Source organism: Zootoca vivipara, chromosome 8, assembly GCF_965207765.1.
Source record: "Zootoca vivipara chromosome 8, rZooViv2.hap1.1, whole genome shotgun sequence".
Lineage (NCBI taxonomy): Eukaryota > Metazoa > Chordata > Lepidosauria > Squamata > Lacertidae > Zootoca > Zootoca vivipara.
The window spans coordinates 48,967,545-48,994,018 of record NC_142591.1 but is presented as its reverse complement, the minus strand read 5'-3'; the positions used below and the strand labels follow the sequence as shown (position 1 = coordinate 48,994,018).

Here is a 26,474-nt window from a genome sequence, read left to right as displayed (position 1 = left end):
TCTACAGATGCATCAACAGTCAAAGTGCTACCCGATTAAACAAGAAATTGAACCATATGCCTGTCCATTCTGCACCAGACAGAAATGGCATGTAGTTCACTATGTAACTGCCTTGGATGTTCCAAGGACAACACAATACATTGGCACGTCACTTAAAACAAGTAAGAACACGGTTTGCAAGCTTTTGAATTTTCAGATCTGCCGTGAAGGGTGACCAGTTTGGGTCACATGGGGCTTCATTGTAGCAGAATGCCATTTCCGCATTTCTTTCCCAAATGGTGGAATATGCAGCACACGGTTAGCAATATTAATGGTAGCAATGGGCAAACAGTTTTGTGCTTGCCCCCCAAATACACCATGCACTTCTATATATAGATATATATAAATGTAAAAGGTCCATGTTTGTGTTTTATGACCTTTCTCCACAACCGCTTGACCGATTACGTTGAAATTTGGACACGACACATGCGAATATCTGAGGGTTTGCATACCGTTTGCGTAGACAGATGTCACACCTATGGCAGGTAAAGAAGGTAAAACCCACTGTTCCTGAACACAAAACTCAGACAGCTGGGGATGCTGGGAGCACAGGAGAGGTTGCACAACAGTGGCCTCTAGCGGCGGCTACACTGGTACTGCAGGTAGGAAATCTTCCCTCTCCACAACATCTCGGCTCGACTTTGCAGACTAGGCCAAGTAGAGGTGGGGGCTCTCCTGGGTGTGGGATGGGGGGAGGAGGGGCAGGAAAGGTCATGACTCAGGACAGGATGGGGCCAATCACAGGGATGAACCACAGCAACACGTGGCCGGGCCAACTAGTTGAGCAATAAAGTTGAATGCTCAGAAATGCTGGTGGGAGCTTCTTCAAGCATTGATATGATGGTCAGAGGGTACCACAACTGTCTTCTAACTGCTCCTTCTCCTTCATCCAAGAACAGAAGAGACATCCCCTCAGGTGGGAAAGGATACTTTCCAAGCATTTTCCCCCACTGAAGGGACTGATTGATAGGCCATTATGGAGTGTCATTGTGCTTGGACATTCTTCTGGCTGCTCCCCACTGTCCCTTCCTCAACCTCTTTTTCTAACCTGGAGGCAGCTTGCAGAGAAGGACTAGACAAGTGTGAGCAGAACTGAGCTTGGGTCACAGCAGCAATTCAAGCTAAGGTGCTGGCACAGTTGAGCACTCCTGTACTCAATACTTGCTAGATGCCTAATTAATAGTCCAACAGTGCTGTCCTTCTCTCATCCAAGTTCTGTTTCATTTCATCATGGCTTTCTTTAACTCAAAGGTTCACATACAGGAGAGTAGGAGTGGGAAATGATAAGAAAACCCCATCGCAAATGTCAGGTGTGCTTAAGAATGGGATTTCTGAGTCATGCACTTATCTTAAACTGTCTATCCTTGATTTTTAATGACCTTAAACTCGGTTAAGCTGTTCCTATTCCTCCAAATGAGTTAAGAAAAATATATGTATTAATATGAAGTGGACTCCAGTCCACAAAAGCTAATATGGTTGTCAGTCTTTAAGCTGTCATATAATCATTTGTTGATTTTACTGCTATGAACATACTTGAAAACTTCTCATTCAGTTACTTATTTCCTGCTAATTAAACTTTAAAAAGGAACACATGTGTATTGTTTTAAATTGTTGAAGAGTGTTACATCAGGAGTTTACCAGACTTACTTTAAAAGAGTTTACAGTCCTTAAAATATGTCCTCATTATGTCGCATCAAACTATACACAGAGAATGTAACAAGACATCATCATAGAATATTTTTGATAGTTTTAAACCAACAATGCCAGGGTGGCATTATCTTTGTGAAGAAATACCTGACCATTTAAATTAAAAAATACACACGCAACAGAACTGCACAGACTCTGAAAAGCTACCTAGAAAGATAACCTGTTATTTAAGGAACACACAAACTAGTCTGTATCATTCGGAAGGTGGTGGATGATACTTCTTTTAAGGTTTTTAAACCAAGGATGAATGGTCATCTGTCAGTGATTCCTACATTGCAGGGGGCTGGACTACGATGGCCCTTGGGTTCTCTTCCAACTCTATGATTCTATGATCTTTCCTTGTGGTTTGCACTGTTTCCTCAAACCCCACCATTCCCCACCAGCTCATAGGTAAAATCACTGCCTAGTCACTGGCTGTGGTTTTCTTCTGTGCATGCCACAAAATATTTTATTTTCAAAATGTCTCTTTTAAGAAGAGAATAAAACATGATGCTAAGGCTGAAAATGGCTTTTTCTTCTCACTGACTGTCTCATAGCCTTTAGACGCTGATATTTACCGTAAAACATAACAAGGAGGAATAACATAAATTTACAATCCTGTGAATGCAGTTAATTTAATAAGAAGATGGTGAGAGGTCAGTTAAGCATCTGCCATTGGGCAGCCCTCTTCCAGTTTCAAGACTTCAACCATAAAGCTAGTCTGCAAAGAAAAACCCCTGAATTGTGAAACTGAGAGAACCTATCATCAAGCCAGACATCTCCGTCTCAACACTTGCAGCTAATTGTGACATGAAACACAAGCTTCCTGATCCTAACCATGTTTAGAAAAGTACTTAACTGCACATTGGCTCAAGTTCAGACAATCTTATCAACCATGCATATAAACCATGGTTTAGGAAACTGGGAATGAACAATGGGAAAGAATGCTTCTCCCTAATACCTCTTCCACTGCATGCCAGATTAATTCCAGGCTTGAATTAAACAAGAAATCCAATCTTCGGGTGATTGAGTCAGGTATCATAGAGATGTCCACCAGCTTCTCCAGCTTCTCCAACACGTCTGACAAACCAGCTGTGCCGAGACTGGTAAGCAGTGCAGCCCAGTGACCTGGCCATCTAGACTAAGTGTGGGTGTTTTTGAAAGTTGCAAATGTGATTGTCAAGGAGGTGTGCAACTCCATCTTAACCGGTCAAACAGCTATTCCCAAGACTGCCACAACCCTTAAACAATAGTGCCTCCTCCTTGTCTGAATTAGGCATCAGTGTTTTCACCCTCATCCACTTTAAAACTGGCATCAAATACCAATTTAGAACTTCCTACCTCACCGGAATTAGAAAATGTAAACAAAAACCACCCTGTGATCCTCAGATAATGGGCAGTATAGAAATTTAATAAAGAACTAACTATGGTACATCTGGGTATCATATGCACATTTACGATAGCCTAGTCTCCTTACCCAGCAGCTTTATCTACATTCTGAACAGCATGGGAAACAAGATGGAGACAAAATGAAATCCTTTGCCTTAAAGGCCCAGGGTGGATAGATAACATATTTCTGAGTATGTAGTTCAGCACACTGAATATGTGATTGGTTGGGTTTTATGCAAACATCACTGAATTTGAAGTTTATAGGAAGGAGAATTACAAATTCAATATCTACCTCAGACACCGTGAAGGCATGGTCATGGTGGCCTGACATGAGCAAAACTTTTGACATGAGCAAAGCTTTGCTCTGAATCTCTATGAAGTTTATGCTTACGTTTGTGGTTAACAAAAACAGAGAGATGGGTAGAATCTGCAACTTCATGTCTAGATTGGAGAGCTGAGCAATTGGAATTGGAAGAAAATTAAGAAAGGTCATGCGGAGACAGCAGAATTTGAAGGAAACAAAGGAAGAAGTGTGATATATATGGGGTAGATGCCAAGAGAACAATGGGGGGATGTTCAACCTGGGTAACAAATGAGTAATAACAAAATAAGCTAAAAATCACAGCTTTGTTCCATCTTTTAAGGGAGCCTTGCGCTTTCACCCAGATGCTTACAAATACATTTTATGCAGGTATCGCACCAGGTAGGTTTCAGATAAATAATGTAAGCATATCAGGGAGTTATTGGCCAACTTTTGCAAGCAGAGAAGATGGAAGATAGAAAGGGGCGTTATAAAACAAAGGTACATTTTGCTAAATGAATAAAACGAATAAGCAGTTCAGCTGCAGGGAGCCATCTTTGAACAGTAATAATATCTACTACTGTGGCCAAAGCCTTGTGACAATTATTTTGATTTGTTATGACTGAAGCCTTGTGGGAATTTGCCTTGTTTTGCGCTTAACAAGCCTAAGTTGCACCTTTCCCCCTTTTGTAGTCTGAATTTCTGTTCCTGCTTACATGGTCTACACTCAGAACCCCGGCAAACGGCCTTGGTCCAGTATACCTGAAGGAGCGTCTCCACCCCCATCGTTCTGCCTGGACACTGAGGTCCAGCTCCGAGGGCCTTCTGGCGGTTCCCTCACTACGAGAAGCCAAGTTACAGGGAACCAGGCAGAGGGCCTTCTCGGTAGTGGCACCCACCCTGTGGAATGCCCTCCCACTAGAGGTCAAAGAGAATAATTACCAGACCTTTAGAAGGCATCTCAAGGCAGCCCTGTTTAGGGAAGCTTTTAATGTTTGATGGATTTCTGTATTTTAATGTTTGATGGATTTCTGTATTTTAGAATTTCTGTTTTGTTGGAAGCCGCCCAGAGTGGCTGGGGGAACCCGGCCAGATGGGCGGGGTATAAATAATAAATTATTATTATTATAATTATTATTATACTCACTGTGCCAGTGCTTACAAGGTGTTCTTAAGTAATCCAACTCAATCAGGTTCAAAGTGTTTTTGAGAGCTATCAAAGCTTTTAGGTTTGGATTCAGTATGTTGGAAGAACAACTATTCTCTTATTTCCAGTGATGTTAGAATCGCACATTCAAGAGCAATGTATCTTCTGGTCAGCAGAAACTTTGGTATCTGAATCTGACTAGAAGATTAAAAAGATTTCATACTGAAAGGGAAACTGCAAAGAGGTTTAACAAAAGTATTATTTTGTTTTCAACTAAACATCATCAGCTAATAGGAAAGGGTGAGCTGTGCTAAATGCTCCACGGATTAACTCAGAAAGGATCCAAGTTTTGTTTTTTGTTTTTTTTTAAAAAACAGGGGGGACTCAGTTTATTTTGTAGAGCACGTTCTGTATTTGATTGAGCAATGGTGTTAATGCTGAAGTAACTCACAGGGCAATCCTATAACAAGATCCTCCAGGATGATCAACTTAGGATACAGTGGATCTCTAGTTAGCTGGCTCAGCCAGCATTAAGTCCCCAACCCCAGCTCAGCCTTGTTTTTATTTTGGCTTTCATTTAGTGTTAGTTGCATTGTTCAAATATAATAAATAATAAGTCTATCAGTCACCCCATGGAGTGCACGAAGCGTCCCTAGGTTCCCAACTACACCACACATTTAAGTAAATTCTTTAAAAAGCAGCACTCTTGATGACAGTAATGTTCAAAAGTGAATTCTGACTCCGCATTCTAACTTTAGCAAAGAGGTACACGTACAATAATACTTGCCCTAAAAACACAATTCTTTTTTCCATTCACCGAGATGTTGTCTGTGCTTTTAATTACAGTACAGGACACCTCGTACAATTGGTACTATGCCCTGGAGGTGAAAGTGCCATATTAGTTTCAGTCATCCATCTTTCATTTAATTTTCTTTTCCAACACAGACCGCAGCATTTGTCGGAAGGAATCCTGCTTGGGATTTTATCTTTTTTATTTATTTATTGCAACAGAAGTGGCTCTGATGCATTCAAGGGTGGTTCCACCCACACTTCGGCAAGCTAGCTAGGAGTTTTCATCTCCTTTACCAAGTGACACAGGAAATTAGCTAGCAGAGTAGCAATCTTATTTAAGCTTTCTCCATGTGTCTTTCTCCATGAATAATTTCCCTACCTCCAAACCATATGGCTCTTGAGATAAGCAACCAATTGAAAACTTCATTATTAAACACAGGAATTGCCATACTGGGCAAGATAACTGGTTCATTTAGTCAGGATCCTGTCACTAAGTACAAACTGTACTACAGCCTTCAGGGGGGGGGGAATCCACTAGCATCCCCTCCCTGTCACAATCAATCAAGCAAAATAAATCGACATAAGCAATTGGCCGTTGGCTGCTTCTCCTCACGTTGCCCAATACCACATTGTTGCAGTTTCAGTACTCAAAACAAAGCAACAAATCTGTTTTGTTTCTCACATGGAATAGTTATTAATATTAATCTCAGTTAAAATGACTGCTTTAGTTAAATGCCTGGTTATCTGAATGGTTTGAAACAAAGGCTGCTTGGCTGGCATTGACCTGTAGGGCCTTTTCAGTGGTGGTTTGTAGATTGCCCTCCCTGGTGATGTGTGCCTGCCACCCTCTTCACTGTTTTTAGAACTGTTTTCAACTGTTTTAGATACACACACACACATATATGCCTTGTTGATGGGTTTGCTGCCATTGAGAGAAAGGATGGGATATAAATTGAATGAATGAATGCATCTGGCTCAAACTGTACTTTATATATATTCCTGTTAAAAATAAAGGCCAACATTCAAAATTGGCATTATGTGCTGTAGATGCTTGTCAGCAATCACCGATAATGCTAACATTTCCCAGCTCTGGACTTTTAGTGTAGCATACGTCATTTTTTCTTATGTGTCTACCTCATAAACCTCCATTGATTAAGCAAATCCAATATCTTGAGACATGACCATTTGAAGCTGGTGGAGCTGGGGGGGAGGGGAGGGACACCTCCACCTCATCCAAATTCCCTCCAGCACAACTGAATGGAGTTTGGACTTGTCTGTCAATCACCCAGTCTTATGGCTACTATGGATATTTAGCTTCCACGGTAGATTTTACTAAGTGGATAATATGAGTGCACTACTCTAAAATGTCATGTCAAGATAGGTGAAGGAATTGCTGACTTACAAGGTTAAATAAGCCACTCTTTTAAACCATAAATTTGTTTAAACTTAAGCATACAAAAGCTTAAGTACTAGAGTTGCCAACCAATTAAATATGTTTTAGCTGATGAACTGTCTGGAATTCAACCAAATTAACTAATTAAATTTAAGTGTATTTACATATTATAGTGGGTAATATTTCATGCATGCCTATACACAGTAATTATGCCTGGGAAATTATATTAAAATATATTAGACCTTGCATTATAACTTAACAACTGGTAAATTAGGAAGTGGAGCTGAATTATGCTGAATCCAATTTTGTGTCTTTCCCCCCCTCTTTTAAAAAAAGCTCTTGGAAGCATTTACTCACTGTGACAGTGGGGTTTTTTTAAATTTATATTTCAATTTATAAACCCACCATCCACCAGACTACTGCCAGGGCAGGTTACATCAAGATACCAAACACCTACCATAAACCAGTTTTAAGATTAAGCCTTTCTCACACCACACCATTCACTCCCCTTGCCTGTGGAACCACATAAACAGCCTCCCCATTTGATCTTAATACATAACCAGGTTAGAAGAGAATAAGATATTCATTCCACTGGTATCCCACCTGCACGGATGTGCAGAGGGAGTGGACCGCCCCTCGCACCACTATTCCGGTAGGGTGCCATCACGGCGCCCCCCCGGACATGCGGTGCGCACCCCCTCCCCACGCATGCCAGGAGCCACACCCCCACAGGCGGTGGGCCACACCCCTGCAGGTGGAGCGCCTCCGCCTGCTCTCCGCCCCCGGTACTGGAGCATGCAGTTTCGCCACTGGTTCATTCAGCTATTCATTCAGCTACGGTAGTTGTTCAGAGCTTTATGTGTCAGTGTTAGCACTCTGACTGGGCCTGGAAGCATGTTGGCCAGTGCAACACACATTATTCAGGACTGGTGTCTTGTGGTCCCATCTGGTTGTACCACTCAATGTTCTGCCGTTCATATTCTAGACTAGTTGCAGCTTCCAAGTTATGTTAAAGGGTAGCCCTGCATAGAGCACATTACAGCAATCCAGTTAGGTATTTACCTATGCAGTCTTACCTTGGTTCTTGAATGGAATCCATTCCGGAAGTCCATTCAACTTCCGAAAACGTTCAAAAACCAAGGCACAGCTTCCAATTGGCTACAGGAGCTTCTTGTACACAGTCAGAAAACGTTTGCAAACTGGAACACTTACTTCTGGGTTTGTGGCATTCGGGAGCCAAAACATTTGAGTCACAAGGTGTTCGAGAACCAAGGTACGACAGTATATTTCCTTTGCTCACATATATGAAACTGACAAGTTTCTCTGCAGAAAGAGTGATGGCATTCCTTGTAATTATTCTAGCATCAGTCAAGTGAGGAAGTGCATATATGCTAAGTGCCAAAAGGTTCTTTCTGTTCCTTTTGTCTTTTTTACAAGATGCAAGTTAATTATTAACTTCAAATATCAACCCTTGGAAGTGCCCCTTGCCTAGTTGTTTACCTCTCTGATTATGTGGCTGAGATATTAAAAGCTTTGCATGATAAATGATAGTGGTGCTTGGATGACTCTTTAGCACTTGTGTGTGAAGAGGGGGAAGAGGAGTACAAATTAGTCCTGCTGAATTAACTCTCATGTGGAAAGAAATCTGAATTATAGATTCAAAACCACAGGGTTGGATCAAGACTGGGGACCAAACTACATGCTATGCTTAATGAGTAGTTCTTTGCCACCACTTCTTCATTATTTTTATTAACCACAGTCATGAAGTAGGGGGCATACCTTACAAGGAATGTGGGACATAGGGAGGGGAGACTTATCTCTTCTCTCCAAACTGTGATCAGAATTGAAACTGGCCCATTCTGACACGGCTAGAACGCTTAGCAGGCATGTCAAACCTGCGGCCCTCCAGATGTTTTGGACTACAATTCCCATCTTCCCCAACCACTGGTCCTGCTAGCTAGGGGTCATGGGAGTTGTAGGCCAAAACATCTGGAGGGCCGCAGGTTTGATATGCCTGGCTTAGGGGGAAAGCATTCCATTGACACCAGCAGGAAGCTTTTCCCAAGAACTCACAGGGTTCTGTCTTGGGCCCAGTCTTATTCAACATCTTTATCAATGACTTGGATGATGGGCTTGAGGGCATCCTGAGCAAGTTTGCAGATGACACCAAATTGGGAGGGGTGGCTAATACTCCAGAGGACAGGATCACACTTCAAAATGACCTTAACAGATTAGACAACTGAGCCAAAGCAAACAAAGCAAACAAACAAAGCAAGCAGACAACTGGGCCAAAGCAGGAGAACAAATGGGGGGGGGCAACAACAACAGCGCAAATGGGCCGATGGGGCGCGTGGCAGCAGTGAGGGCTCTGCGTGTCACGTATGACACGTGTGTCATAGGTTCGCCATCACTGTCCTAAGTCATTCTGCTGTGGTGCTGAATTGTACTGAAGCCCAATTTGGCATATAGTACATTGTCCACATCCAGGCTGGTGGCTTATCTATCTGTACATGAACCAGAAGCTTTAACAAAGGTTTCTCCTGTGGTTTATGGTTCATGGTTTTTCTGACAAACCATGGCTTGATCATCAGTGGCAGCAGAGCAGCAGAAAGACCAGAGAGGAGCAAAGAGGCTGGCTTAGTGTGACAACTGAACTAGGCCATTAAATGTAGTATGTCACGTGGGTACACTTAAATAAAAAAATTCCTTCAGTAGCACCTTAAAGACCAACTAAGTTTTTATTTTGGTATGAGCTTTCGTGTGCATGCACACTTCTTCAGAAGGAATTTTTTTATTTTACTTCAATCCAGACCAACACGGCTACCTACCTGTAACCAGAACTATGGTGGGTACACTTAGTTCCTATTGAAATCACTTAAAATTACCATGACCAACTTGCAACACTGATTTCAAATGGGACCAAATATGATTAACTTAGAGTGGTAGTCATCTAAGTTTTAGCCATCTAGTAAACCTACTGAAATTAATGGACCTGACTTAAACATATTCTTCAGTTCAAAACTTGGTTGTCTATCACCCATAACATAAAATTCACTAATAAGGGCCAAACTATGCTATGCTAAATGCATAATAATAATAATAATAATAATAATAATAATAATAATAATAGTTAAGAAAGGTAAATGGATGGTTGTGATTGTTTTAGAGATCACAATGGGGACAGGAGGTTTAATCCCTTTCCTCCCTAACTGCAATTGTGATTTTTAAAGAATCTGCCCAGAACTACAAGGTTTAGAAAAATTGCTGTTGTTGTTTTAAAAAGCTCTTATAGCCATACTGAAAAGTAGGGAGAGATTCTTTTGGGGGGTCACAGCTTGGGATGAATGGGGTAACTCTCCTCTCCCTATGTGCACTAACAGTCCACACACACAAGCAAGTGCAAGATGTAGTTTGGCCCTGAGTCTGTAACATCTAGAAATCATCCCACATCTTTTCCATATTGCTTCACTGCTGAGAAGTCTCTCTTCTGAGCAAATGTCCACCTGCAATATCATTGCCATAGCCTTGCTTGCTTGCATCCTGTTTTGAGTGAACTGGCCCTGCACCATCTTTTACAAAACCCTGAGAGAAATCTGAACCATGTTTAATCTTTTAAATGTGGTCATTTGTTTCCAATGGTCTTGACACTCCATTACCGGGATTTCCTGCTTCTTAGCCTGCTCGCTTCACAAGCTTGCTTTAACACATGAAAGAACTGAGGCTTGAGAGAAAGATCAGAGCGATGAAGCTGGCTCCATTACGTAGAATCTGGGCTTGACTCTAATGACCAGGCTCAAAGATCCATTCATTTGGCAGAACTGACAAAGGAGGCATTAAGGGGATAAGACAAAAAGACTCAAAAGACTATGATGAGGGTAGCCAGGTATGAGATACTAGAACAGACGTTTTCTGCTAAATAACTCAGAAGGAATCACAATTCATCCACCCTGCTGATGTTTGCTGCACAGCTACAGTTCTTTCCCTAATGAAATATAGAAATGAAATAGACAGCAAAGATGTGTAAGGAGATGTAAGCTAGATGCCAACTGCAGAGAAGTAATTTGTGATGCTATTATGTTTGTGAGTTACTGGATCATCTGAAAACAGAATGAAATCCACATCATTTCCTGTGTCATTTAAGAAAACTCATATGGGTGAAATGCAGATTTTGCTCAGCATATTTCTCTCCTTTGTGAGCATCTTGTGAAGCCATGGGAATCCTCCAGGGATGACACAGAAAACAAAACTCTCATCCACTGATAATGCAGAAAGGCAAGAGGGGAGGGTGGTTTGAGAATGAATTACACTGGAAGCTGAACCTTCATGCCACCCTAGGCTTCACTGGGAGGAAGGGAAACTTATAAAGTGAATAAATATAAAAATTGAATTTAAAATGTGGAAAGGTTCTATGAAGAAAGGAGAAAAGCTAGCAGAGGCAAAGATCTGAGACAAAATATAGCCTTCAAAGAGCAGGAACAGGTGTCAACGAGTGAGCCAGCTGTAAATCACACTGTTCAGAGTTAGCAAAAACACAATCTTCACAGATCTGTATGAGTGCCAGCCCTAATGAGCACAGCAGCTTATCCCCAGTAGGTCTTGCCCCATGGATCAGTTGCGAGACTGAAAGTCCCCACCTCCTTACAGCAGTTTAAGTCCCCTTCTCCCCAGGGCTTTCCCCAAGCAATCAGACTGTGCCTGCATGAAGCCTGAGCAAGTAAAGTACCGTAGTATCTTTGTGACCACCATGAATGCCAGCCAATCCGCACTCTGCACAGACAAGATGTTGGGTTGGATGGAATGCAGCTTTGGCTTCATGACTGGCTGGCTGTTGTGACAATAAGCCCTTCACACAGGTGGGTTTTAGGAACACAAGGAACCTGCCTTATACTAAGTCAGAACATTGGTCCATCCACCTCAGTACTTTCTTCACAGACTGCAATAGTGGTCTGTGGGGCATCAGCACTTACCTGACTTCCCATCCCCATCACTGTGGATTACTGGGAGGGAGAGAGGGAGGCAGTAGAAAGGTCAGTGTGCTGGTGTGAGAACACCAGTTTGGCTCTGTGGGTGGATTTGCACCCTGCTGACCCTGCTGCCACCTCTCCTTCCTGGTAAGCCACAGCATTGCCTATGATGGGAGGTCAGGTAAGTGCCAACACTGCTGACTGACTGACAGCAGCTTTCCAGGGTTTCACAAAGGCAGTCTTTTCCCTATATTATATTAGTATGGTGTGTTTGGGGAGGGGCAGTACCTCTGATACGAACATAAGTTTGACCAAACTGCGGGAGGCAGTGGAAGACAGGAGTGCCTGGCGTGCTATGGTCCATGGGGTCATGAAGAGTCGGACATGACTAAACGACTAAACAACAACAACAAACAACAACAGTACCTCTGATGGGGACATGTCATACTCCCTTGGAAGTAGTTCATCCACCTTTGGTCCCCCCACCCTGCACTCTCACCTGTGGCCCCTAGAAGTTGTCAGCATGCAGCTGCGGTCACACAATAACCAGTAACCTTTCCATTGACACTGAGCTGGACAAGCATATTAGCAAGGCAACTATGGCAATGGCTTGCCTCTCCAAAGGAGTATGGCAGAATGTGATGCAAATGGCTGATACCAAGATGAAGGTCTGCGTGCTGAGCACACTGTTTTATGGAAATGAGTCATGGACAACTTACATCTGCCAGGAGCAATGCCTCAATGCTTTACATATGTGCTGTGTCAGGAAGATTTTGGGCATCACATGGCAGGACAGAGGTCTGACCAAACGAAGATGTGCTCTCCGCAAGCCCACATCCCCAGCATGTTCACACTTCTGTCTCAGCATCATCTACACTGTTTTGGTCATGTACATAGAATGCAAGATGGCAGGATCCTCAAGGGTGTGCTCTACACAGAGCTGGCTTCAGGCACTAGGCCTGTTGACAGACCACCTCTGTGTTACAAAGATGTCAGCAAACGTGACATGAAGGCTGGCAACATTAATCTCATTGCATGAAAATCCCTTGCAGATTATCACAGTGCCTAGAAACAGACAGACAGGTCATGGATCCATAGCAGGGACCAGAGGAGGAAGGACTGCTGGAAGGAGTGCAGAGAGAAGGAACGCCATGGTGCACCTTAGCAGCAAAACCAGATGCCTTCATCTGCCCCACCTGCAATAAAGCATGTCTCTCCCATATTGGTCTCTACAGCCACAGCTGGTGCTGTAGCTTTCCAATGGTTTGACTTTACCCCCAAAGTTGCAGTCTTTCATTGTCTCCCAAGACAGATGTATGCCAACGGCATATATTTACCTACGTAATACATTTTAAAGTCAGCAATAGAGCAGAGTGTAAATTGGATAAATACAGGAGTTGTGGCAGTCCCTTCCTTTCGACAGTTATCTACTGGCATTTGGTACTCAGGAGATTAGATTTAAGCAAATGAAAGCATTTACTTAAATAAGCACACCTTATTTAAGTAAATGTGTTATATCTGTGCATTTCATTTGCACCAAGTACAATTATCACAGTGTATTAAGTAACTGCTACACACTAAAGACTGTAAATAAAAGTGTCATCTTCAAATATCTGAAGGGTTGTCACATGGAAGATGGAACAAGCTTGTTTTCTGCTGCTCCACAGGGTAAGACCTGAACCAATAGATTCAAATTACAAGAAAGGAGATTCCAACTAAATATTAGGAAGAACTTTCTGGTGGTAAGAGTTGTTTGACCGTGGAATAGACTACTTCAGAAGGTGGTGGACTTTCCTTCACCAGAGGTTTTCAAGCAGAGGTTGGATGGCCATCTGTCATGGATACTTTAGCTAAGATTCCTGCATTGCAAGGGGTTGGACTAGATGACCCTTGGGATCCCTTCCAATTCAAAAATTCTGTGATCCTGTTATTTGTGTAGAAATTGTGAAGGGAGAAGGAGTAGAATTATTCCTAGTCTCTATTTGATTTCTGTACAGCATTGTATCACTTGGACAATTCCCATGGAATACTGCTTCTGGGTTGTTATCAGCTAGGGATTACACATACCACTCATTCATCTTTATCAGTGTTTAATTTAGATTTTCTTTCAGATTTCCTGCTCTTTCTTTCAGTGTAAGTCTTTATTTTAGGATTAATTGTGTGGGGGTGGGAATAAACTGTGACTCTTGACTGGCTGGTTAGCACAATTGCTCAAAACTTAATGGTACCTGCTGGAGGCTATTCAGGAAGCAGTTATCTCCCTAAGGCTTCTTAAAATGAATTGAATTCCAAAGGCCACACCATAAGCTTCGCATTGTTGTTGCAGCACTCATACACACAGAGCCACACACATATACACATTCTCCCAAGACTCTCCACAGTTCTGTCGATGACTCAAGACTGCAACAGCTTGAGGTCAGTGATATTTCCAAGAATCCAACTGGCATCCATAAAAGAAAAGGCATAAATACAGCAAAGAATAATTCAAGCAAGCAAGCATTGTTTTTCTTTTAAATAAATTGTTGTAGTTGCAGTTTGGTCTAAAGAGCAACATGGTGATAGAAGATACCAGGCAAATCCCAAAAAGATGCCAGCTAAAAATCCACAAGGGGTTGATCTCCCTCTGAATTTTTACAAGTTCATCAAAACCCCAACACTGCTTCCTTTCACATCTCTAGTGACAAATGAATGCTTATTCCAAATTGTGACTGAACATTTTGTTATAATTTATTGGTTAAATATCAGTCTTGCCTTTTGACCAATTAATGCTCAATGCACAAGTAAAAAAAAGTATAAAACAGCAATAAGATACATATTTTTTTAAAAAAACAACATGAAAATAAGGCAGGATAAACATCAATTAAATCAGTAGACATTAGGAGAAAAATCAATATAACTCACCAAACACTTCCTTGGATGAAGAGAAGTGAGTTCCAAGGGCAAGTAGTGACATTGACAAGCCTCTACTTCCAGTCCCAGAAACCAAGGCTCCCCTTGCCGATACCCAAAATGTCACAGCCGACTTTAATTGCCACTGTGAACAGAAGGAAGCCAGTAAAGTCAGAGCCTGAAAGAGTTCTAGTGTGCTTAATCAGAGGCATGCAACCTAAAACAAAGACTGCAGGAAAACCAGAGGAGCTGGCAGACAGTATATGGGACAAATATAGTATTCTGCTTTGCAACTAAATAATGGCTGCACGTATTTTTTCCATCACATATTCTCTTTCAGTAAAGGTTATACTAGAAATTTTCCAGTGTATCTGAATTGCCATTATAAGAAGCATGCATCAACAAGCAACAAGGAGCTCTTAAAAAATTCTTCCAATAAATGGTTCTAAAGTGCCTCGAAAATATTCATAAAACTGCTAGTGTCACGAGTCCCATGGAGATGCCATGGAGAGGATGGTGAGAGCCTGAGGAGGAATGGGAGGTGATATGACCGCTCCACTCTTCAAAAAGAAAATGTGCAGGGAGTGCATTGATTGTTGGATCAATGTCTTAGCTTGTGCTTAGCCAGGTGTCTATTATACCTCTGTACTTCCTGCACCTTTTCACCTGTGCCTTCCCTACGTGCTGATCTGATTTGCACATTAAAGGCTTGGGCAAAAACAGAGCTGGGAGTTGAAGATCATCATCTGGCACTGAAGGCCAAGACTGCTATTAGCAGATGAGATTAATTTCTTTTGTTTTAAATAAGTTCTTTTAGAATCCAGTTTCTACTGCACTGACTTTATTGCATTTGTTTCCCTTTGTATGAACGCTTAACATCGCCGCCTAGACTTCAGCAGCCATTAAGGCATTCTTGATATGTTTCATAATTAAAATATGGAAGAGGAAACCTCGTTGAAGCTACAGACTGAGATTTCATTATCACTAGGAATCACTTCAAGCACAACACTTTTCAATGGTGAAAAGTTATGTTTTCAACAGCATGCCACTGTGTACTGTGGGTGAGCTCTAACCCCACTGCTGTGTAGTAATAGAAACCAACTCCACTTATACATCAAGAAATGGGCAGCAATTCCTCCAGACAACAGCCATTTGCACCTTCAAGCTTGCCTGCAGGGGTAATTTTGGGGAGTGTGAAGCCTACCTCTTGAAGGGGGGGAGCTAGAATGCTTCCTTGTAAAGAGCACAGAGGATTCTCTGAATTACAACCCTGTGAAATAAAGAGAAGCATATCCATGTGTGAAATGGCCCTAAGGGTAGCAAAATGAAGCCTCTCATAATGACTTGTTTTCACTTTGACCTTGTAGCATCTCCAGCTATCCTTAATTCTAGCACCATCTGTAGTAAGACAACTTTGCAGCAACTAAAATTCTTATTAGAAAATTTGGTGTGAAGTTCTAGTAATTTATTTAAGAACTGTTTTTGGAATGTTAGGGATAAATGAAGAAATGCCAGCATGGTTTATTCAGTACTTATTTTTGTTTGTGTAACACAATGTTGGAAAATTTAAAGACAGGCCACATATTGCAATCTGTCTATATTGTGCATCATGGCTTCATGTATCATTTATCCACTGGTTTAGATAAGCACAATTTTATTATTTCTGCACTGCTTTGTAGTGTTTTCCAGCAATCCTATGTCGCCTTTGTACACATGCCAATATATTGTCCATATTTTGTTGCTTGGCCTGAGGAAATTTGCAAATGAACAAAACCAATCCAAAAAGTTAAAAATATTATTTTATTAAAATCCAGCCTTTATTTACTTTCCCATGTCAAAAGAGGAAGAAGAACTTCTTTCATTCCCTACTTTATAGTATAATACAGCAGCTTCAACCCTTGGCGATTTCCCACGTGTAGCTCCAAAAGGGCCTATCATTCCTCTAACACCAACTGGCCCCCAAAAGCCTTTAAGAAAGATGTTCTGTACTTAGCTATTTGATGTTCATTATCTCCTTTTGCTCCATTTACACCACATTTCTGGAGTGCCTTGAGCTTCTTTCAATAATCCCATCAATCCTCTCATTTGCTGTATGCTTTGTAGTTTTTATGCTTTGACTTTCACCCAGATATTGTTCTTTGTTGCTTTTGGTTTCTGCTTTCCCTTTTTCATGGCAAGAGGAAACCTTCCTTCCTCTCCGCCCCCCCTTTACATCACTTATTGAAATCCCCTTTGCTCCTCTCCCTGTACCAGTTAAAATAGGTTGTTTTAAAAACACCAAAAAACCCTGAAAATTCATATCAACCCTTTTTCTTCCTTAAGTACTCTTCATTTAGAGGCTTCTTAAATGTTAGCTTAGCCATAAGAGAATTCCTTTCCAATAAACATCTCCAGCACAGATGGGAGATAGCACTTAAGTGACTCAATTGTGTGAGTCTCTCCCACTGAGTGGGCATTTCCCATCCTAGCAGGGACCAATTCCACAGCTGAGTCCCATTCAATCATCCCCAGCCATGTGATTGGACGATTTTTTTTTTTACCTCTGCCATGTAGAAATCAACTCCTTCAAAATGCAGCTTTGACATAGGCAGAGTGATAAAGGATGAGGGCATGATCAAGCAATGTGCCATGTCATAATCCTAAGACAGGGAGACATGACAACAGGAGGAACTGCAGTCCAGAAGAAAAATTGTAGATATATGAAACCAATCAGGGCTGGTCTCCTGTCTGCTTCCAGTCCAATTATTAGACCATTTGTTTCAATACTCTGTGTTGATCATCAGAAGAGATTACATAATCACATTGTTCAGGCTGCATGTGGAAGCAGGGCATATGAGGTCACAGTGTGCACAAAGCATTGCATTCCCATTGGAGTCCTGGTCAGTTGTAACTGTCAAAGGTCATGGACAGGTTTGAGACTGCAACACTGCACCCAGATGAAGTGCTTTACTATTTACTACAAATATAATCGATCAATCTTCTTTATTAGCATACGGAGAATACAAGAGTATATAAAATAAAGTGTAAAACCGATGCCTGTTCATAAAAGAAGATACTTTAAGAAAAAACTAATAAAGGCATAATGTTAAAAAGTGCCTCTTGAGTCTTGTAGCAACATCAATCAATCAATTTTAGTGTTTGTAGACAATACAGTGGTACCTTGCTTCTCGAACTTTTGAGATACAGTGGTACCTTGCTTCTCGAACTTTTTGCTTTGTTTGAGAATCCATTTTGAGAGTCCATTTGACTCCCGAAACTGTTCAAAAACCAAGGCATGGCTTCCGATTGGCTGAAGGAGCTTCCTATACTCAATCGGGAAGCAGCAGAAGCCGTGTCGGACATTTGGCTTCCAAAAAATGTTTGCAATCTGGGACACTTACTTCCGGGTTTGCAGCATTTGGGAGCCGATTTGTTTGGTTAGAGAACCAAGGTACCACTGTACAATACGAACACAAACTGCACAGCTTCAAAACAGAGAAAAAGCATTGCATAACACCAGAACAAGGCAAATCCACAATGTCAGCAACTTTTAGCGATATAGTTTCATGGCATCTCTCAGAAATTTGCTACATTCTCTATGATGTCATGCCTGCAACTGTTCAGTAGAGAGGAAACCCCAAAGAAGTCAGAGCAATTTAAGCTTTCTTTCAGCATGGTGTTCAAATATTCATCACAGATTTTTGAATAAAAGGGGCAGTAGAATAAAACATGTACAATGATTTCGACCAGTTTTATAGCACAAGGACAATACCTTTCTGAATGTGGCATTTTCGAAAACATTCCTTGCAGGATCACGGATGGCATTACATTAAATCTTGCAAAGGAGAAAGCTCTACATTGGTGGGGATTGTATAGGTGATGTAAATATGGAGTGGCCTAGCCAAATGAAGGTAGCATCCCTGGCCCCAATGGAGAACAAGAATTATTTGCTGCACTACTGAGATTTAGGAATTAAATCTCTAGAATTGTTTGAAATGCTTCTAACAGTGGGAGCATAGGCAGCACATTAACTATACAGCTAATACAACCACGAAGTGTCTTTGACATATTCTTTTCTTTTCTTTTGCTCATTGCTTTGATAACATTTCCCTTCCTCAATATTTCCAGCATTGGTTTTAACCAATGTGTGCATATCTGTTCTCTCCATATTTTGCTTTTTCAGTATGTTCTAAATGAAATCACAAATTCACAACACAATTTTATGCATTTCTACTCAAAAGAAAGCCCCACTGAGTTCAGTGGGACTCACACCCAAGCATGCATGTACAGAAAGCTGAATTTCTCCTTCCCAATACTTATTTTTGTCCATTCTCACTTGCTTCTCCTCATGCCCTGAATTCTCTATCCCCTGCTATCCATCACACTTCTGTTCCTTCCCTTAAGACTTTTATTTGCTTCCTTTTCTACTGAACAAGTATTTATCGGATTTATTTTTAAAATGCCAATAAGCATTTCCATTTATTTGTTATTTTGAGAGTCCATTCTTAAGAAACTGCAGTGTTTTAATTTACATTGCATAATCTTTCCATCATTCCTCCCTGTATATTATCTATTAAAAACCGCAAGCCTTCAGGCAGAGACTTGCCATTTTCTTTAACAGAAACCCAGATTGACTACCTAATGTTAAAATGGGTATACTGTTTCATTGCATTTTTAATGTAGACAATCACAATTAAACCCAGTGTGATTTTTGCCTTTAGAAACTATTTTAGTGGCAAAACAATCTGCCAAACACAGAATTAATAGGAAACCAAAAATATAAATGCAAAACTCAGAAACCTTGCCAATGTGTACTACAGTATGATCAAGTTAAAAAGAAAGAAAGATGACAAGTCTAGTAAAAAGGCTCACAGATCTCAAAATCCAATCTCATTATTTAATCCACGTTCCAAGTTCAGACATGATTAAAATAAAATCATGACATTCAAGGACACAATCACTTTTTACACAAATCATCTTTTGCTTGAATGGTGTTAAAGATGCGTGCGTCATTTTCACTGTGTGTGCTTTCTTATGATTGTCACACACATGCCCTGCCAACTCCCTTTTGCTACTTGATTCAACAAATGTTTATTGTGTTATCCTTCAAGGGCATGAATTGCTTTGATAATAGTATGTTGAGGTGAATCCAGTTGTGGGACAGATTTTGACAGCAGATTCTAGAAAATGAAGTGGTTTGGGGAAATTGTTGGAGGGGGAGTAAGCCTACCCAGATTCTTTGAAGAACCTAGAAAAGTCCAGAATTCCATTCCTCTGCACTGGGTCTCGTGGCACATTCAAGCTTGGTTTAATAACAAATCCATCTTCAATCCTTACTAGTCCAAGCAATCACTGCCATGACCATCCCCAAGGAGGAAGTAAAAATCTGTATATGAGGTAGTGAATGTTTTGGGTGTAAAGCATACAAAGGACTAGGTGACAACAAGTGATCTATCTCAGTAGTAGGAACAATAGTGGAACCTGGTGAATAAATGAGTGAGCAGAAACATTACAATACAATTTGACCTTGGTTTTTAAAATGGATGTAAGAACTAGCTAAGAAAGTTTTTCAAACCTCATTGCACTGGAGATAATCAAGGACCAGTCAGGCAGGATGAGTGCTGAGTGTGAGGCTGGAGTAATGCTGATTTAAAATTATTCAACATCTTAGAAGACCATCAACCAGATCTGCTATAATATTAATAGCAGTAAAAAGGTACTAGATTAATTGGTTTATACACTCAAAACATTCTCCTATTATGCAAAATTCCACAAGGAGCCTGATACAAAGGCATGCAAGTCTCCAAAAACACCACTAACAATAGAACTAAACGTTACAACTAACAATGGAACTGTATTGTTTCTTGCAAATATTTCTTGCAAACCTTGGACATTCTTAACCCATACATATAGGAGAGCCAGTGGTTGCAGGAATTGAACTACTGAGTCTCTGCTACAAATTCCTCTCCTCCCTTATTACCTTGGCAACTGTGAGTTTAATAATATTTCCACCCTGCAAAAATACAGGACTCTTATACGCACATTTTTGCAAAGCAGTTTCTCCTAATATAATACATTTCATTGTCCTTTTCACTAATATATTCATTTATGTTGACGTCACTCTAGTATATGCACTTTTGTACACAATATGTGATTGGAGAATTGCACTGCAAAATTCAGAAATATGCAAATTTTGAAGGGGCGTTTGTGTTTTGATTTGCATAATGCAAAGTGTGGATTAAGCAGGTTCTCCTTCAAATGAGAACTCAGTCAAGTTTTTCCTCCATCCCCACCTCTAGGTTATTGTAAAAGTCAAGCTCAAGCAATCTATATAATGCTAAGCTAATGACTGCTGGAAGAGATTTTTGTAAAATGAATAATATATAAGGCTATATTTCAGTCTTCAAATAAACAGATTTTAAATATCATATTTCAATATTTTCATTACATGACCACAAATATTTGGTTTCAGCTAATGACATCTTTCTAAATAACGGTCTGTGTGTTTTAAAAGATTTCACCATACCTCTGAAAAAGCAACTCCACTGAACTAAAAAAAAATCATTTAGAAAACAAACCCTTAGGCTGCAACCCTCTGCACAATTACTTGGGATTAAGTCCTATTGAGAATAGTGGGAGTTACTTCTGGTTGAACTGGGTTGGCGGTACCGTTTAACAGTGCAAAGTAACTGCTCTTGCCAAAAGGTTTCTTCCTTCTTAAAAACAGCTACAGACAATTTTAACTTTGTATTCATTCAAGAGCTACTGTGCATTATAGCTACTTTCCTTTTATATAATGGTCTAAGCAAATTATAACAAGTTTCCAAACAAACTAGGAAGAAGTAGTAAGGCACATTTATAGTTTGGGTACTTGAAACTGGGTTGCTGCTGATCAACAAAAGTGGTGGGTCCCGTGGCTTTATGAGTCCAATTGGTCTGGCTATCCTTTTCTCTTGTTTGTTTGTTGTTAATAATATGAAACATGAGGCAAAATTAAAACCAAAAGAAGATCCCCACAACAGCAAGAGGAGCCGGTAAGCAAGCATTGCACCACCAACTACGGTTATTGGCAATTGTGAACAATAAGAAGGAATAATGGAAATAAATTTTTTGCCAAATTGTATTCGTTTATTGATTGTGCCACAAAAAAAATCTGGTCTGACCATCCTGGTGAAGACTTGGTCTATTCCTAGAATAGGGAGTTGGAGCCATAGCTTCTAGATGACCTCACATTTCTAACACTCAGGTGTCACAATAGTTCAGTGGTGACCTGAGTGACCTGAGACTGAATGATGATTTCACACAAGCGGAAGAATTCTCAAGAAATCTGACAAATCTGACTCTTTAGACTCTGTTTGAAGACCTATTGCATGGTGGTTAAAGAAATTTAAAATGATTATTTCTCTTTCATCCTCAGTTTTCCAGTTGGGTTTATTGTTAATGTTATTGTTTCATTCTAGTACTAAGTTGAGTGCAAGTTTTGCTCACTCAGTAGCCTGCTGTGATACTTTTGCTAGGTTCCTTGGGGCTAAAATTGTTTGCATCCATCCTGACCTTGACTCTGAGGGGGAAAGGGGTATGTGACCCTATTTATTCTCCTGGACCTGTCAGCAGCTTTTGATATAATTAACCAACCTTCTGGACAAGTGACAGGGTTTGGGGCACCATGCTGTAGCAGTTCCAAACAACTAGAGGCCTGCTGTTCCTTTGCCAGGCAACGCAGTTGGGGAACCCTTCAGAGGCCCGTATCACCCATATTGATCAACAAGGTCAACAACGGTGGCAGCGTAATGTTTGCAAAAAAATATGGGAGGAATAGAGACTGGAAGAAAAAGGAATATATAAAGTAAATGAGGAAAAAAGAAAGAGTGAAGAAAGAGGAGGAAAGGTAGGAGGTAAGGGGGGAGGCAAATAGGTTTAAATGGTGGGGGAGGTATTAAATCTCCAAAGATAACATAGTAAAATGAAGAAAATTAAGCCGGAGGGAGCATAAGAGACAAAATAAAGGAACAGAAGGTGATAAGGGAGCCATAATTGTATTACTGATAGATTCTATCTTATTCATGAGGAGAAAGGAAGACTGAAAAGGAGTAGCAGAAAATGGAAAAAGGGGGAATGGGAATTAGAAAGAAAAGAAAAATACCCCAAGGATTAGATGAAGAAAAACCCATGAAAGATAAGCCTGTTTTGCATATGAAAGAGCCCAGAAATGAAACAAGCATGAATTTACAGTGCATAAAGTCATGCCCGCAGCAAGTTTTTTTGTGAAGGTTGCTCTGTTTCTCTAACATAGACTGTTGGAGAGTATGAAGGTGGGAAAGTAAGGGATGAATAGGCTGTGGGGGAGGGGCAAAATCATCAGAAGGAGAAGAAAGAGCTGCTGTGAAAAAAGCAAGAGCAGAGAATCAGAAACCAAGGACACACAAGGAGCGATAAGGAAGATTGAATAGATCAATAACCACAAAAAGAATGAGATGGGAAAAATAGACTTAAAAGAAGCAGATTTCACAAAATGCTGTCAAATGCTGATCAGAAAAAAGAAAGTGGAAATATGATAACTGCAAAAAGCAGCCCTGAGAAGTAATAGCTAACTGTTCAAACCTGTGAGTTTTGACTGAGGTTAAGTTACACAGAGTTCAATATGCCCCAGTCCCAGGTCAGTCTTTGCAATCTAAGTTAAGAGCATGGCCAACAGTACATATATGTAACCCCTATGAATGGGTTGGTTAAATCCAATACTGTATGGTGGAATCATCCAGAGGAGAGCTAGGATCTTGTTCTGCTGAGGAGCTAATGTTGGGTTCCTATCACCTTGTATAAAGCCTATGTCCTTCACTGCAAATTGTAAGATTACCATTTGCCATGGTTTTCTTGTTGTTTTGGAGCTCAGGCTATTTGCAAAGCAGCAATTCTGATGCATCCAGCACCTCCATGCATTGATAGGAGATGGGGAGCCTGTGGCCTTCCAGTATTGCTAGACTCCAAGAGAAATGATGGGAATTTCAGCTGCGGCCCTGGTTTAATATTCCCAACTCCTTTCCTTGACTGCATGGTGACATAAGAAATGGGATAACAAGAGTGACTTTATTGGTGTCAGCATGGCACACATGAAAGAAGATTAGGCTTGAAGCCAACACACTTGAAGAGTAGCACTGGGCAAGTCACTGCTTTCCAGCTCTCTTTCAACCCACATCTCACAAAGGTGTTGAGGATGAATTCTCCATTTAAATACCATCCGTCTTGACTGTCTAGAGGGGTTGGGACCTGGGGTCACTGTTATACAGTAGTTCCACTCCTTCCTCCTGGGCCATGTTCAGAAAATGATGGGGGTGTGAATGTTCAGACCCCTGGGCTCTCACTTGTGGGGTGCCTCAGTGTTCTGTCCTCTCCCCCATGCTTTTTAACATCTACATGCAGCTGCTGGGAGAGATCATCAGGAGGTTTGGGCTTGGTGTTCATCAGTATGTAGATGATACCCAGCTCTACCTCTTTCAAATCAGAACCAGTGAAGACGGTGAAGGTCGTGTGTGCCTGGAGGCGGTTGGAGGATGGATGGTGGCTAGGAGATTGAGGTTGTATCCTGACAAGACAGAAGTACTGTTTGTGGGGGACAGGAGGCGGGCGGGTGTGGAGGACTCCCTGGTCCTGAATGGGTTAACTGTGCCCCTGAAGGACCAGGTGCGCAGCCTGGGAGTCATTTTGGACTCACAGCTGTCCATGGAGGCAAAGGTCAATTCTGTGTCCAGGGGAGCTGTTTATCAGCTCCACCTGGTATGCAGGCTGAGACCCTACCTCCCTGAGGACTGTCTCACCAGAGTGGTGCATGCTGTAGTTATCTCTCGCTTGGACTACTGCAATGCGCTCTACATGGGGCTACCTTTGAAGGTGACCCAGAAACTACCACTAATCCAGAATGCGGCAGCTAGACTGGTGACTGGGAGCGGCCGCCAGGACCACATAACACTGGTCTTGAAAGACCTACATTGGCTCCCAGGACGTTTATGAGCACAATTCAAAGCATTGGTGCTGACCTTTAAAGCCCTAAACGGCCTCGGTCCAGTATACCTGAAGGAGCGTCTCCACACCCATTGTTCTGCCCGGACACTGAGGTCCAGTGCCAAGGGCCTTCTAGGTGGTTCCCTCACTACGAGAAGCCAAGTTACAGGGAACCAGGCAGAGGGCCTTCTCAGTATGGCATCTGCCCTGTGGAACACCCTCCCACCAGATGTCAAAGAGAAAAACAACTACCAAACTTTTAGAAGACATCCGAAGGAAGCCCTGTTTAGGGAAGCTTTTAATGTTTAATAGATTGTTGCATTTTAATGGTTTTTCTGTTTGAAGCCACCCAGAGTGGCTGGGGAAACTCAGCCAGATGGGCAGGGTATTATTATTATTATTATTATTATTATTATTATTATTATTAAATAATAATAATAATAATAATATCATCATCATCTATGAATAAAGATGATACATCCAAAAATACACCAGTTTGTCAGCTCCCAATTTCAAAACCTTCATATAAAACACATTTGAAATACATTTCTATGTTGCAAATTTGCTCACAGAGACAGATTGCTCAACTCATTTCATTTCATCACTGTTTTCATTTCAAGTAATAAGTAACAGTGCAATCCCAGCTAAGTCTACTCAAAGGCAAATCCTAATAAATTGAATAGGGCTGACTCTCTAAGACTACACCTAGTAGTGCTAATAATAATAATTTTGGTAGTTTTATTATTTATATCCCACCAATTTGGTTGAGTTTCCCCAGCCACTCTGGGTGGCCTACAGCATATATAAAAACATAATAAAACATCAAACTTTTTTTAAAAAAAGAAAAACAGCACAAGCATTTTTGCTTGCTTGTATGCTGTTCTGGGGATCTTCAGACACATACACCCCAGCCCAAAAAATGGAGGGAAGGCTCCAGGAGGACGAGGAAAGCTTCATTGAGCTAGCAGAAGTCTTTTGTGTGTGCTTCTGCTACTGGTACCAGATAGTTGAATCCATCCCAATTAAAAATAATAATAAAACAGAAAAAGAATGTGGAGAAAAAGGGAGAGAAAAGTATTATTTTTCCCAATTAAGCATGAGCATAAAAATAAACAGGTAGATGCAATGTACAATATAAAATGTGTCCTTGGCAGACAAGTGCATTGGCATGTGGCATCAAAATGTACTTCAGGTTTCTCTGACCATGGTTGCCATGGCTTCTCTTTGGTATATGACTTAAAAATAACCCATGCCTAAAGTTTAGTGATGGAAACAGAACCACTACACAAAGGGAAAATGTGTGTGGAAAGATGCATGCTGGTGGATCTTGAAATGTACACTACAATAATCCTGCCTACTGTTAAATCGCTTGCAGCCTGATCCTACACAGGTTTTCACTGGGACGTGTCCTCTTCTGCCTTTGAAATATTGACAAAGGTCAAGTTAGTTTTTACTATCAGAGTAATCTTATCTAAATTTCTTCAAGAAAGCCATTTCCCATCCCTGGGCAGATGGCATTGTGGGCTGGGAGCAAGCCCTTCCCATGTGCATGGGGCAGGATAGCCCCTGCGCCATTGGTTGGTCCTCGGCCACGTCAACCCAAGGCTGTCCAATCCGGACGGTCTGGGGGCGTGGCGTGAGCGATTTAAACTGCCCACGGACAAGGACATGTTCCTTTTCTCCCTGCCTGGTCAGTTCTCCCACACTCCCTTAGGTTAGGCTCTTTATCTCCTGACCTTGTTATGGACTTCGGTTGGTTGCCTGTTTTTTAACAGGGGCCTGATAGGAATTTTTTCCACTTGGCAAACTGGCACCGGCCTACCTTATAGCAAATTGTCACAACTTTGTAAGGTTTGTGGTTAGGCATTGGAGTATTAGGTTGAAGCTGAGGGGAGGTAG

General features: G+C 41.2%; 1 protein-coding gene across 1 annotated transcript in view; it reads right to left on the bottom strand.

Annotated features, from left to right (window-relative positions):
• The window catches only part of SNTG1 (syntrophin gamma 1), a 237,163-nt gene that overhangs the window by 137,806 nt on the left and 72,883 nt on the right, over positions 1-26,474 (bottom strand). The window contains exon 3 of the mRNA XM_060277843.2: positions 14,613-14,745. The gene's annotated coding sequence lies outside the window, so the exon portion shown is untranslated. The remainder of the gene's footprint in view (positions 1-14,612; positions 14,746-26,474) is intronic.